At 61.2% G+C, this 14,935-nt stretch overlaps 1 long non-coding RNA gene across 1 annotated transcript; it reads left to right on the forward strand.

The window, feature by feature from the left end:
- The first annotated feature begins 192 nt into the window (after positions 1–192).
- Positions 193–6,968, forward strand: LOC108583592. Its single transcript, XR_002519360.2, has 2 exons — positions 193–788; positions 4,926–6,968. It is a non-coding gene; the product is annotated as an uncharacterized LOC108583592 (long non-coding RNA).
- Positions 6,969–14,935: the final 7,967 nt, after the last annotated feature.

The raw sequence follows: 14,935 nt of genomic DNA on the forward strand, positions 1-14,935 counted from the left end.
ATGCAGGGAGCTGAGTGTGGTCACCGTGGCAGGCCGGTGGGGGAGGCGGGGGCCTGGATGCAGGGAGCTGAGTGTGGTCACCGTGGCGGGCCGGTGGGGGAGGCGGGGGGCTGGATGCAGGGAGCTGAGTGTGGTCACCGTGGTGGGCCGGTGGGGGAGGCGGGGGGCTGGACAGGGGACAGGGTGGTCTGGGGCTGGCGTGTGCCCCAGGGGACCCGGCTGGGGAAGGTACGCCCAATCAGGAGGCTCCGTGATGTGACGTGGATCCGTGTTTCCTCTTCTTCCTGGGGGTTTACGTAAGAGGGAGAGCAATGGGGACAGGCAGGGACGGAGCTGCGGGCTGAGGTTCCTCCGCTCGGCGAAGCCCCTTCTCTCTGCCGCCGCCTGCTCCGGGCTTTCTTGGCTGTGTCTCCTCCTGACAGAAGGGATGCGTGTTGCCGGGGTGGGGGCTTGGCGTGTGTGCGTGTGAGAGTATGTCTGTGCGTTTAAAATACAAAAAAAAAGAAGCGTGCCTATACTCAGCCGCGAGACGCTGGCCAGGCTCCATTCGTGCCAACTCCCCTCCGAGCTGGCGCTGGGGACTCCGGAGGCACGGGGAGGAGGAAGGTGCGGGCAGCGTGCGGTGAGGATGGACATGTGCCGACGCATGCCAGCGGCTGCATGGGGCCAAACGCCCACCCACAAAACCCACCGCGATCTCTGGCAGCCGTGGCGGGAGGCGGCAGCAGTTGGCAGAGGTGCCGGGGAGGGCCGGCTGGGGCAGGTGGATCCTGGCAGCAGCAGTGCAGGTAAAGCGTGCGGGCTCATGGGGCGTGGGCACCTGGCATCTGCGTCGGGTGCCAGAGGCCGGGGCTGGATCTCGGCCTGGCTCTGGGTTACAGGGCGTGGTAGTGTCGGGGAGGGCTGAACTCCCCAGGGGTCTGGGCCAGCCTGGTAGAGGACGGCTCCTCCCGGCTCCCCCAGCGTCGTCCTGGGGCCTGTTTCCAGGTAGACTTGGCCCTTGGTCCTCCAGGCAGCTCGGCTGGGCGGGCTGGGTGGGGCCAGCACAGGGTGCCTACAGGGGCTCCAGCACTCTGGCCTCCCTCTGAGGTCTCACAGCCGCATCACCTCCGCCTGATGCCCTGTGGGCCCCCAGGGCCAGGTCCCCTCTGCCCGGTTCCGTGTAGTCCCCCAGACGGTCCCCCAATGTTGCTCGCTCTCCCCAGGCGTAGGCTGCAGGGCTGCACCTTGGGGTCCAGGGCTCCAAGGGGAGTGCGTCTGCCCTCCCTCCTGTCTTCCCAGAGCCCCCTGCCCCACCTCTTGCTCCCAGCCTGGCTTGGTGCCTCGGAGCCTGTGCAGAACAATGGGACAGACGCCAAATGTGTGGTAGCAGGAGTGCGGGTGACGGTGCCAGCGAGCCCAGCTGCTGAGGGTGGGAAGGAGCCCGAGATGAGGGACTCCCCAGCAGCTCCAAGGCAAAGTCCTGCTGCCCTTCCCAGCAATTACAGGCTGGGCAGAAAGAGATGGGGGCGTGGGAGAGGGGATTTTCACCTGCAGAAAGGTGGGTGACACCCAGGTGGGCCAGCGTGGAGCCGGCAGGGCTGGGGGTGTTAGTCCCGGTGTCTGGCTGTGGCCCCTCGATGTGATCCATGGCGAGCAGGATGGCAGAGGTGGCCAGACACAGCATCAGCTGGCAGAGGCTGGCACCAGACCCACGCCCTGGCAGGGGTGCGGCACAGAGAGGCCCTGGCTGTGCCGGGGGCTCCAGGCTGGCCGTTGTCCCAGTCAATGCTCTGAGCAGCCAGTCCAGTCCCAGAAAGAAGGTTCCACTGGAGGGGCGATTAGAGCACATGGGCAGGGGCTGGGGTAAAGATGGCTGGGCCCCCAGCTCCTCGAAGCCCAGAAGGAAGTTGGGCCTATGGACCTTAAAATTCTGAGCCTAGAGCCAGGCTGGCCAACGGGAGCCTCCACCTTGAAGGGGCCAAGAGGAGCCTCCGAGGCCAAGGCCAGGAGCCCGGACTGGACTGAGGGGCAGGGAGGGCTGGGGGGGCGGGGGAGGGCAGTGGTCTTCTGGTCCAGACCACCTTGACCTTCAGGGCAAGGCTCAGAGCCCTGCAGAGGCCCAGCCTGAGATGTCCCAGAGGCAGGGATGGGGCGGGGCTCCCAGGGACTGGCCGTCCTCAGCCTCCTCTTCCCCTTAAGCCTGCAGCCCCGGGAGGCGCTGCTTCAGCCCAACTCTGGCCAACACTTCATTACGGGGGCTTCCCTTTCTTTCCCTTCGAAGTGCTGGTGGTGGGGGTGATTCCAGTTGGGCCTTGGCGCAGGTGACCTTCCCTAGCAGGCGCCTGGACCTGACCCTGAGGTCACTGCCCTCAGACGGCACGGGGGTGGGGGGCGGGCGGGGTGGGCCGCAGCGTGGGTGTCAGTGGGATAAACACCCAGGCAGGGAGGCTCCGGGGACTCGGGGCACAGCAGAGGCCCTGGTCCCTCAGGCTCGGGGTGGGGGGCGGGGTGCAACACATTCTAGGATTCCCGGAGGAGACTTGGGTGGGCGAGGTGCTGGGTGGAACCCCCTGGCCTGGGTCTGTGCTGGGTGGGATATCAGGACCTGTAGGTCCCAGACGTCCGTTGTGAGGAGAGTGGTGTGAGTGGGTGCCCCTCCCTCGAGGGCTCCAGGGGACCTGGAAAATGGTCCCCATGGTGGGACAAGCTGGAAGCTGCGGCCCCCACGACAGAGAGTGCCTGGATTGGGGACCAGGCTTCTCCCACTCTGCTGGGCAAGGTCCAGCCCTTCACCTCCCATCCCCCACCCCCTCACCCGCAGGCCTGAAAACCCAGCAGGCAGCTCGCCCACTGAGGGTCTTTGGGGGTCCTGGCTGCCCACTGGGCTTCCAGCAACAGGTGCCCTGGCCCCAGCCACAGCCCCATCCCACGTCCCGGGTGTGTGCCGCCCCTGCGGCACCCCGTTCCAGCCCTGCCTGACCCCAGATCAAGACCCTTTCTCAGGCCCTTTCCCACCCTCCGCTGCTCTGACCTGGCCATGGGCCTGAGTAGGAAGGGTGGGCAGGGGACTGTCTGGGAATTGAGGAAGTTGGTCCTGCCGTCACCCCCACTGTTTCACCCACAGCTGCCCCCACACAGGGCTGGCCTTTGCCAGGGGAGCAGGCTTGCCAGGCCACAGCAGCAACAGGGACCCTCCTGCCTGCCGCAACCCTCCTCCCTCCACCTCCAAATTTCACAGTCCCTGCTTCCCGCGCCGGCTCGGAGCTCCCTAGAGACTCCTGCCAGCTGTTCCCGGCGGCCCCACATCGCTTCCCTAATGAAATATTCATGGGCCTTTCTGCCTCTTGACATAAAGCCTTCCGCAGCTCCGCACACCATGGAAAGGGAGCCAGCCTCCCAACGAGCCCCGGGAAGGAGTGGGCGCCCAGCCAGCCCCTCCTCCTGTGCCAACCCTGGCTGCCCACTGTGCCTCCTGCGACAGTGACGGGGCCTCCGCCTCCCCTTTGCTCTGCTAAGGGTCAGGGGTCCAGCTGCCTGCACCCTCGCCCAGCCCAGAGGCCTCCCTGCTGCCTCTGCCTCCTGAGAGCCCAGTGTCTGCTGTGCAGGCACATCGGCCCCGTGACTGGGCTCTGGAGGGACGGCAGCCACCACCCCGCCCAGGAGGGAGCCAGCGCCTGTGTGTCCAGGACCACCCTCACAGGCCCAGGGAGGAGGGGTCCCTACCTCTGCCTTCGGTACCTTGGTGACTGAGAGCTCCTTACCCCATGCCAATAAGACCGGGCTCCTGGAGCCCACCTTGCCCCTAGCTGCGTGGTGGCCAGCCTGGCCTTGCGGTCACCTGCTGTCATCCGTCCACGCCTCTGACCGTGTGCTCACACACATGGTGTCGGCACCATGCCAGGTTCTGTGCGGACATCAGACTTCATGATGTTGAGTAAAACCAGCCCAGCCTTGCGCTCCAGGTGTTCACACCAGCCCCCACCAGGCCATGTGGGCGGAGGACTTTGGGGCAGGGCTGGTGAGGCCAAGAAGGACGAGGTGGAACGGAAAGTTTCAGGGCCTGGGAGCTGTGGGAGGAGTAGAAAGCGTCCAGTTGGTGAGTCCCACACAGCGGGGACCTTTGTGCCCCAGGTCAAAGGAAAAGGGAGCAGGCCCTGGCCGAGTCCACACCAGCCTCTGCTTGGTCCACAGGCCCTGTCTGGCTCTCCTCAGTCAGGGGGTCCATGAGACCCTGGCCCTGGGCTCTGGTCCGTAGGTGGTGGCCACAGCGAGGCCCCTCTGGGCCGCATTCTGCCCCACATGGGGTGCCCGCTTCACACACCTGCGCGGCTCACCCTGGGCTCTGCTCTGGCTGTGCAGGGCCACCCTCAGTTGGGAGGGGCCCAACAGGCTTGTCCAGGGGCTTCAGGGCTGCCCCGGCCTCTGTGAATCCCGCATCCCCTTGCTCCTGGCCTCTGGGTCAAGCCTTTGTCTTTAGTGTTCATCTCGACCTTAACCGTGACCTACAGCGACAGGGAAATGGTTACACTACCATCCACAGAGACAGTCTCAGCATCCACATTTCGGGAGACAGAAGCGCAGAGAGGCCATGTTGCTTCCCTGAGGCCACAGGGCCAGAAAAGAAGCTGCCTGGGCGCGCCTGTCCTGGAGCCCCGGCGTCGTCACCAGGGCCAGCACAAGCAGCCAGGACCCTCCTGGGAACCAGCTCCCTGACCGGGTCGCCCCAGCCCTCCTGAGCTCACTGACCAGGGATCCGGCCAGGGCCCCTCCCCTACGCAGACAGTGGGCTGGGATGCGCAGGGGGAGGGGGCTTGGGCCACATCCTCCCTCCACCTCCCCAGGTCCCAGCCGACTTGCTCCTTGAGCTGCTGGCAGGGTAATAAGCTCTGCGTGTGGTGTAGAAATAAAGCACGTTCCACAGAACAAATGGTGTTAATTTGCAGCAGCACTGCAGCCCTGAGTTACCCAGCGCCTGGAGGGCGGCGTAGCAGCTGCGCCAGAACGAGCCGCTGCGCGCGGAGAATCAGCGAGGCCGTACATCCCCGCGGACGGACAAAGCATGCCAGCCCCGGCCCCCAGCAGCGCCAGCCCCGGCCCCCAGCAGCGCCAGCCCTCAGGCGGGACGTGGTTCCAGGAAGCGAAGCGAGCAGGTGCTGGGGCTCCTCTCCCCTCCTGGAGGTGCCTGCCCAGAGTCGTCAGTGACCACCCCTAGGTCCCAGCTGACGGCCCTGCCCGGCCAGGTGTGGTGGCCACCGGGACGGCCTCCTCCAGAACTGAGGCCACCGCCTGTGGAGTCCAGCGGCCTTGTCCCGTCTCAGCTGCCATTGCCCCACCAGGCCCCCAAAATGTGCTCTGGGGTCTAACCTTCCACGAAGCCTGGGATCTCACTGCTCCTCTCCCAGAACGGCCACTTTTCTTCTTTACGCAAGGGTCACGCTCCAGGCCTTTCTCCAAGCCCTTCCCGTGCTGGGACGCATTTACCTGCCTGCCTATTGACTTCTGCTCCTACCCACTCCTGGGCTGCTCAGAGCTGCTGCGCCCTGTTGATGAGCCCTGTGGGTGGCTCCGAGATGCACGCCCCGGACGATTTGTCTTCCTCCCCCACCTGCCGTTCCCACACTGACGAACGTCTGCCCTGGGTGTTAGGAGCGAGCTGCACGTTGCACCTTACATCTTCCTGGGCGGCTCCAGGAGCCTCACTGCAGCTGATGAGTATTTAACATCATCATCCATCTGTATGGCCGCTGGGACTGGCACAGACGCTCTGGACGCCTCTACCTGGAAACCAGGGCTGTTCTCCCTGGATGGCAGGAAGGGAGCAGGTGGGAGGAGGGAGGGAGGCGCTTGTTCCACAGGCCCTCCTGGGTTCTGAGGACCAGGCACTTCCCTGCGTCTGTCTTGCTTTGGCTGTAGGTTCACGGCTTCTGCTTCTTCTCTGTGAGTACGAGGGCCGCTCTGGCATTACGTCTTCTCTTGGGAACCTAGAGCAGCCCTGCGGCTCCTTCAGAGGTCAGGGCCTTGCACTCAGATGCCTCCAGTGAATGCCTTTGGGGTTTGGATGGATGGACAGATGGACAAATTAACAGCATCCCGCTCTTGGAATCACAACACTTTAGGCAAGAAAAGGGTCGTTGGAGAGTATCTAGTCCAACACTCTAATGGGACAGGGAAACTGAGGCCCAGTCACAGCCCTTGGATAAGGAGGGAAACTGAGGCCAGCAGAAAGGGTGTCACCGGACCCAGTCAGCCCTTGGATAGAGAGGGAAACTGAGGCCAGCAGAAAGGATGTCACCAGACCCAGTCAGCCCTTGGATAGAGAGGGAAACTGAGGCCAGCAGAAAGGGTGTCACCGGACCCAGTCAGCCCTTGGCCTAGGATCTGCAGACAGTCCACCTGCTGCTCCTGCGTCCCCCACAGCCCAGGTTCACACATCTTCCTCCACGTCAGGGAGTGAAGGGGTCTGCAGTCCTCTCCAACTGAGGGTGGGGACAGCCTATAGGTCCTGAGACCCCAACCCCCTGACCTACCTGCTGGCCTGACTGGCAAGAGCGCCCCTATCAGGTTGTACTGTAAGGCCACCAGGTTGGGTCTGACTCACCCACAATCCATCAGCCTGCTGGTCTTTACTTACTCTGGGAGAGGCAAGAATCTCTGTGGTTGCTAAAACCCTTCCTCTTGGTTATTCTGAGAACTAAAAACACACATTATTTGGAAGTCTTGGGTTTAGTCTAATCTAAACCCCTCAGGTCATGACTTAAGCTCTGGCCTCAGCCGTCTCCATTTATGCTTGGATGAGCCACTCCTTTGGTCTTTGTCCCCTCACTGGAAGGCATGTCTGTGAGGAAATGGGGAGAAGAATATAGGGCTATGAACTTGGAATTTTGGTGTCAGAAGGACCTAGGTTCGAGTTCAGGCTCTATCACTAGCTGGGACCTTACTTTCTTCATCTGTAGACCAAAGATAATAATAGTACATACTTCAAAAGGGTTGTGCAGACTCAAGGTGATCCTGTGTCTAAACCCTTCTGCATGACTTCTGGTACCCAGTCAATGCCCAGAAAATGGGTAAGGATTGTTGCAATGATGATGAGGGTGAGGATGGGGATAATGATGATGGTGATGATGACAGGGTTGGTGATGGTGACTGTGGGGATGATGGTGATGGTGACAGTGATGACAATGGTGATGATGGGGATGGTGATGGTGATGGTGACAGTGATGACGATGGTAATGATGGGGATGGTGATGGTGATGGTGACAGTGATGACGATGGTGATGATGGGGATGGTGATGGTGATGGTGATGATGGGGATAATGATGATGGTGATGATGACAGGGATGGTGATGACTGTGGGGATGGTGATAGGGATGGTGGTGATGACTGGGGATGATAGTGATGGTGATAGTGATGATGGTGATGGTGATGATGATGGTGATGGTGATGATGGTGATGGTGATGATGATGATGGTGATGGGGATGATGGGGATGATGGTGGGGATGGTGATGATGGTGATGATGGTGATGATGATGATGGTGATGATGGTGATGGTGGTGATGATGGTGGTGATGATGGTGATAATGATGATGGTGATGATGATGGTGATGATGGTGATGATGATGATAGGGATGATGATGGTGATGATGATGGTGATGGTGATGATGGTGATGATGGTGATGATGATGGTGGTGATGATGGTGATGGTGATGATGGTGATGATGGTGATGGTGATGATGATGATGGTGATGATGGTGGTGATGATGTTAGGGATGATAGGGATGATGATGATGGTGATGATAACGCTGCTGCTTGCAGCGTGAGCAGACTTGGATCAATGTGTGGATCCTCCCAGGACTTCCTCTGAAGTGCTGGGCACACATTTCCTAAAGGAGCCTCCTTCTCATGTGCCGCTACAAATAGCATGTCCAGCAGATTGGGGGCTGCCTAACCAATCCTTTCATCAACGTCCCCATGGACAGTCTTTAAGCAAGCTAAGGTCAGGACCAGGTGCCATGGGTGCTCCAGAGATCCAGCACAAAGCTGTATCCTGCAGGGGTTTAGATACAAGTGGGAAAGACATACTTGAACTTTGGGAATGTTAAGTGTCCACACTCCACAAGAATGAAAGAGGCCTCATGGGGCTTCACAAGGCAGTGGCCCAGGGAGCGAGGGGAGAGACAGAAGGCTGGGCAGAGGCAGTCGGTCTGGACAGGGCCCTGAGATTGGTTATGTGAGATGGAGAAGAGGAAGAGGGCATGCCAGGAGAGGGTCCCATGATGTGCAACCTGAGGGCTGCTGTGTCTGGGGCCTCTGACAGGCACGTGGTAGGAGGTGACTGGAAGGATAGGGTGAGACAGGCCCTGACAGGCAGGGAGGTTGGGTTTCTCCAGTAAATGCAGAGTGAGGCCCTGTGAGAAAGGGTTCCCGCCTGGCCCATCTTAGCTTTCAGAGTCAAGGCTCCTGAGCCTGCCTGCTCCTTGCTGGCCCCGCCCATCTCTGATGCCAGGCAGCCTCTGGCCTCTGTTTCCCCCTTAGTCAAACTCTGACTTGGCAGGGAAACTCCATTCTGAAGCAAAATTTTACTTACAACGGCAATTTATAACACATCTGCTTGGGAGGGGCTGTGGCTGTTGGGGCTGGTGGTGAGGGTGGCTGCAGCGAGGGTGCCAAGTGCTCTGCCACCCCCACCCGCCCTGCATGGAGGCCCCTTGGCAGAGCCTTCACACGGCTGGCCTGAGGCCCCCTGTCTGGACCCAGTCCAGTCTCTGTGGCTCCAGCCGCCTGCCATGGCCTTCACCCCAGCACCCCCATCCGAGGTTCTGACCCCAGGATATGAGCACCAAAGGCTCCTGAGGAGGCTGGCGATGTGGGGTTCCGTGGTGGGGAAAAGTGAGGCTAGATGGTTGCTCTTGGGCCCCCGCCTCCCTCGCCCGGGGCCAGGGTGCAGAGCCGACTGCTAGTGGCTGCGGCCCTTTCCCGGGCCAGGGGGTGGCCGGCGGTCACTGCCGGGTTCCATCTGCTGGGCGCAGGAGAGCGGCTCCAGATGCACCAGGAGGGCCGCGTTCGAATGTCAATTCCATCTTCTCACAATCATTTTCCGCATCCTCTTAGCGCCGGGCGAACGCAGCCTGCTCGTTTGAATGTGTAATTAGCCCAAGCATTCTACCTCGCTAATTTCGAGGCAGGGGAAGGGAATGGAGGGGGTGTAGGAATTTGCATATTAATTTAGCCGAGGGAGAGAAAAATTGTTTACCACTTCCTTCGCACAGTCGCTCGCAGAGGACTTAACTCTTTCCTGCTCCGCGTCTGGGGCTTCAGGGAGAGGGTGCGTGGGAGGTGCAGCCAGCCCTCCTGCTGCGTCCACTCCAGGGCGGTCCCTGCACACAACGTGCTGGGCTCAGCCGCAGCTCCCTTTCTCTGCAGGGACCACATGGGGGCTGCCTGGGTGCCAAACACGTGGAGACGGGGGCTGCTGGGGACGCCCTCCTCGGCTGGTCCTCACCTGCAGTTTTCAGGAGCCAGAGACACTTGGGTCCACGGTGTTCATCTATTTTCTCCACAATGCTCCCCCAGCCCCAGATCGGGCGTCAGTACAGTGCTGGGTGGAGGGGGCCACACATGCTGCCCCCCGCACCAGGGTGAGAGGGGCAGCCGGCAGAGGGTGAGGTCCTGCAGAGCCTTTGGGTCAGGGAGAGTAAGCGTCCACTGGGGGAGTCAAGGCAGGCTTCCTGGAGGAGGTGGTATCTTCTCTGGGCCTTGTAGGGTAAGCATGCTTCTCCAAGCGAGGGAGTAGGTGAGTGGAAGGTCCTGGGGCCTGGGGCCATACCACAGACACCTGGGGAGCCTGGGCCATTTGTCCTGACCCGATTTGAGTGAGGGTTTGTAAGGTCTCAGAAGTCAGGAAGGCTTGTGCAGGGCTTGGATGATGGACTGGGGCCTGTGCCAGCAAACAGCCCCAAGGCTCCGTGCCCCCGTCTCGTCTGTGGAGTGGAGGATAATTCTAAGGGTCACTGAGAGGGCTGCAGCGCATCCCCATGGAAAGGGTCTGGTGTCTCACAGCAACTTGGCAATGCCAGTTCTCCCGGGAGACAGTTTCCACAGCCGTGTTTCTATACAGAAATTATCATCCACCTGCATTTGACCCCCAACCAGGCACTTGTGAGGACAAAATGAGGTGAGTGCATGGCATTGTGCACGGCCCTGCCCCAGCATGGGAGGCACTGGACAGGAGCCACCCACTGTCATGTCTCCTGACGGCAGCCATGAGGCACACACAGGGTCCCTGTGTTCCCGTTGTGCACAGACGCCGCCTGGATGCCAGAGCTCTGCTCCGTCTTCTTCAGGACGGGGAAGGCTCTGCTGCTGGGAAGAGCTGGCACGTCAGGAAGGGCCAGGTCAAGGGACGGGAAGGCAGCTGCCGGGGACTGTAAGCACCCATGGCGGGAGGGTGGTGGCAGACAGAGAGGGCCATGAGTGGGAATGGAAGGATGTCAGAGACGGGGACGAGGCTGAGCGAGCAGAGATGAGATGTTCTCTGCGGGGTGGAGGCCAGGCCGGCCCAGACCAGGCCACTCTCCCAGTGACTTTAGGTCACTCCCCTCTCAGTTTCTTGATCTGTAGCTTGAGATGCTGGTCCCATCCTGAGCCACGGCAGGCATGAGGGATCAATCACAGCGCCTTCTCCTGCCATCTTATGGGAATTCCAGGACGCCGCTGCTTGTCAATCCTCCGTGACAGGCGGGCGGCCTCTGTTTACCACCTGGATTAGATGAGTTCTAAGATGCCTTCATGCCTGGGCCCACTCAGGACTAATCTACGCCCCCCACGCAGATCACCCAGGAGCCCATGGGCCTCAGCGTTGAAGACTCCGCAATGGCTGTCTTGAGCGCATAGGAGCAAGTTCGAGCTCTCTCCACGACAGCCACAGTCTGGAGACCTGGCACAGACCCTTCCTGCTCCCCCGAGCAGCGTCCCAGCAGCCAGACGCACAGAGTCTGCATCCTGGCAGGCCGGCCCTGCACCCATCACTGCCTACTGCCCTGGGAATCCCCAGCCACATGCCTCCACCCACTCCCATCTCAGCAGCACACTGTGACCCAGACACAGGCTGTGGGTTCAGAGACCTGGGTTCTGGAAGTCTAGGCTCAGCCGCTGACCACCCTGTGACCAATGGGACAGCCCCCCACCCTGTACTTCTGTCCACACATTGTGGTGACCTGCTGGTCACTGGCCACGCCTGGCACACAGGATGTGCTCAGCACAGCCTGGGCTCATGAGCGCCATGCACAGGTTCAACAAAGGAAGCTGCAGAGCCATGGCCACGCAGGCCAGGACGGGAGGCCCGGGGAGGCCAAGGGCATGCTGAGGTCTGGGTGGGAGGCCCGGGGAGGCCAAGGGCGCCTGTAGGTCTGGGCGGGAGGGTGGCAGGGATAACAGGAGCTGAGCTGCTCCGAAAGTGCTCACAGGCACCCACGGGCGCCAGCCGGGCACAGAAGTTCACTGACGAAGTTCCCGGGCCAGGAAGACACTGACGTGGCCCAGAACCAGGAAAGCTGCTGCTGCCGTGAGATCCAGGGCTGGTGGGGCCAGACGGCGGCAGGGGCCGAGGACACTCCTGGTCCCAGTGCCAGGAAGTCAGAGCCAGGCGCTCTCTTAGTCCCCCAACCCAGCCAGGCTCCTGGGCCGACACCTCACCACGGATGCCTCTGCTAGAGCTGAGTACCAGAGGCGCTGCTGCTGTGGGGCCCTTTCCTGGGTTCAGCCCAGCATGGCTGAGACGTGTGCCTGTGATGTCGGAGAAGAGGAGGGACGTGGGGTTCAGTAACTGGCCCAGAGGTGCACAGCCAGGGACAAATGCTCATGGACACCACCTGCCTCCTCGTGTCCCTCAGGGGATTGTAAGTGTAGGGAAAGGCGTTACCCGGGGCAGGGAAACTTGGATGGAGGGCCGGGACTCTGGGGAACCTGAACCCCACAGACTCGATCGCCCTCCCACCTGGGCTGGGAGTACGGTTGCGCCAAAGAGCAGGTGTGACGTCAGCTCAAATGGGAGGGGAGGGAAGGAGCCCCAGCACCACACCCCCCTTGCCCAGGCCTCCCTGGGCTCCTCCTGCACAGGATGGGGTGAGGCCAGGACTGAGAGCAGCCCAGGGCACGGACCGGAGTCCAGGGAGCCCAGCACTCCCTCCATGGTCCTCGCCATCTGACTGCTGGCACCCTCCAAGGGTCAGTGCCCAGCAGGTCTGAGAGCCCCCAGGGCAGAGGACAGACCCCCCCGCATCATGCCCACTCTGCCAAGCCCAGCTGGGGGATCCTGGACTCACAGCCGTGCCTCCAAGCTGTGGGTTCCTGAGGAACAAAGGTCAGAGGTGACCTCTGCCCCTCACCTGTTCCTTTGGGGACTGTGAGATAAAACTGAATGGATTCAGAAGCTGAACCGAGGGCAGAGGCCAAGAGGCTATGGGATGGGTAGGGGCCCTGGTGTGTGGACATGGAGCCCAGCTGTACAGGACGGGGGGGCCCTGGTGTGTGGACATGGAGCCGGGACGTGGTCAGGTTCCCCAGCTGCCCACAAGGGACAGTGACACTGGGCGGGTGCTGTCCTTGGGGGATGGCTCTGGGGTGTCAGGAGGAGCTGGCTCCAACCCTCACTCCCCCAGGTCAGTCAGGCCGTCTCCTTCTGTGGGGCCATGGACATCATGGACTGGCCCTGGAGTCGTTGCCGCCTCCCATCCACAAACCAGCTTCATCTCACTGTCATTAAAACCCAGGTATGGGCCGGGCGCGGTGGCTCAAGCCTGTAATCCCAGCACTTTGGGAGGCGAGGCAGGCCCAGGATCACGAGGTCAGGAGATCCCGAGACCATCCTGGCGAGCAGGTGAAACCCGTCTGCACTAAAAATAAAAAACTAGCCCGGGCGGGGAGTGGTGAGCCTGTGGTCCCAGCTACTGGGAGGCTGGGGCAGGAGAAATATGGTGTAAGCCGGAGGCCGAGCTTGCAGTGAGCGAGCGCCTGCACGCCCAGCCGGGAGGCGACAAGGCATGAACTCCGTCTCAAAAAAGCAGGTATGGGCGAGGCGCGGTGGCTCCGCGCTCATCCCAGCACTTTGGGAGGCCAAGGCGGGTGGATCACGAGGTCAGGAGATAAAGACCATCCTGGCCAACATGGTGAAACCCCGTCTCTACTAAAAATACAAAAAAAAAAAAAAAAATTAGCCGGGCTTGGTGGTGGGCGCCTGTAGTCCCAGCTACTTGGGAGGCTGGGGCAGGAGAATGGCGTGAACCCGGGAGGTGGAGCTTGCAGTGAACCGAGATTGCACCACTGCACTCCAGCCTGTCAACCAGGTCTGACAGGCAGGGGAAATTACATGAAAACCAGCACTCAGGGACGGCCGCAGCTCAGCGGGAACCCCGTTTCCAACCCAGGGCCAGGCCCCTCGGGGAGACAGGGTGGGCAGTCTGTCCCAGCCCCTGCTGCTCTGGGGTGAGCTGGGCTGAGCTGGGTAAGTGTGGACCTGTCATCCAATGTGGGTGCCAGAGGAAGAAGCCGGATGGTAGGCAGGTGAGGGTAGAGGCTGCTGGCCACTTACCAGGGGCTGCAGGCACAGCTCCCAATGCCAGAGGTGTGGTGGGGTGGCCACAGATGGGCCACATCCGTGTCACATGGCCAGAACCTAATGCCTTGGTCTGGCCTGCCCTGAGCCTCTGATCTGGCCGGGAGATCCAGGGCTTGCTGCCTTGGAGGCTTGAGGCAAATTCTTTTGGCTTCTGGCCACCCCTCTCTCCTGGGCTGGGAGGAAGAGCCCCTGCAGGAAAATCCACCAGGGCCTGGGAAGGACCCCACAGTATCTCTCTTCAGTGCTGAAGGAAATGGCCAGGCGCCCCCACCATGTCCCATGGCCCTGTGGGCCCCTGAACGCCCAAGGAGGCCATGGGGCAGGGCCTGGCATCAGGAGCCAGCCAGACACCAGCTCTGCTTCTTGAAATTTCTCCATAACTTGTTCCAGCCACTTACCCCTCTGAACCTCCGAGGAGGCGTCTGTCCATGGTAGTGCGTGGGTGGGAGGTGCCAGCACAGGGAGGGCACGGGATGCTGGCCTCATGGAGGGGCCTGGCCTGCAGGAGACACTGTCACCCTGGGGCTCTGCCCTCATTGCAGAAGCAGGCCCTTGAGCTGCTGTGAAGGGTGGCTTTTGGGGAGCGGTGGGTGCCACCATCCCATCCTGTGGCAGGTGGGCACTGGACATGAGCCAGAGCATGTGTGGATGGCAGCTCCCGACACAGACTTGCACCCTGCAGATCTCCACCTTGGGAAGTAGGCAGGGTGAGCACCACCCTTCCCAGGAAGGAGTGTTGAGATGCCCGGCATGGCGGGGGCAGGATTGACTGCAAGGGGCTCGTCTTCACCACCCACCACCTCAAGCTTCCCTCTGTGGTGTGCACGGCCTGTCAGGCCTTGGGGATTCTCTGCTGTGGCCTCAGGCCAACTGGGAGTCTTGAGGAGGCTGCCCCACAGAGAGCCCAGGGCCTGGCCAAAGCGTCACCACCCATGGCTGAGGGGGTTTCAGACCCTGTGTCTCTCCCCAGGGTGCCATCACATGCCGGGTGGACATCTGGAGAGAGCTCAGAGAGGGCTCCAGGCATAGCTCGTCCCCTCTGCCCGGGAACAGGAAGGCCCCTCCAAGGCCTGGACCCCGTGCAGAGGGGGAGCCGGCGTGCAGAGGGTTAAGTGCTGATGATGGCTCCGTCTCTGCATCAGTGAGCTTAATACGCTTCTCATTTGCATACTGCAGTGTGCGCGATTAACATGAACTTTTAATTTCTTCTAAGTAAATTACTTCTTGCCGATACGTGAGGCGCACAAATGTCAGAAAAATGGGAGTGCCTTACTGAGTCGGGGAGGGGATGGGGGCTTTTGGGAGTCACCCCAGGATCTCTCACACACACACACACACAC

This window comes from Papio anubis, chromosome 18 (genome assembly GCF_008728515.1).
Source record: "Papio anubis isolate 15944 chromosome 18, Panubis1.0, whole genome shotgun sequence".
NCBI lineage: Eukaryota > Metazoa > Chordata > Mammalia > Primates > Cercopithecidae > Papio > Papio anubis.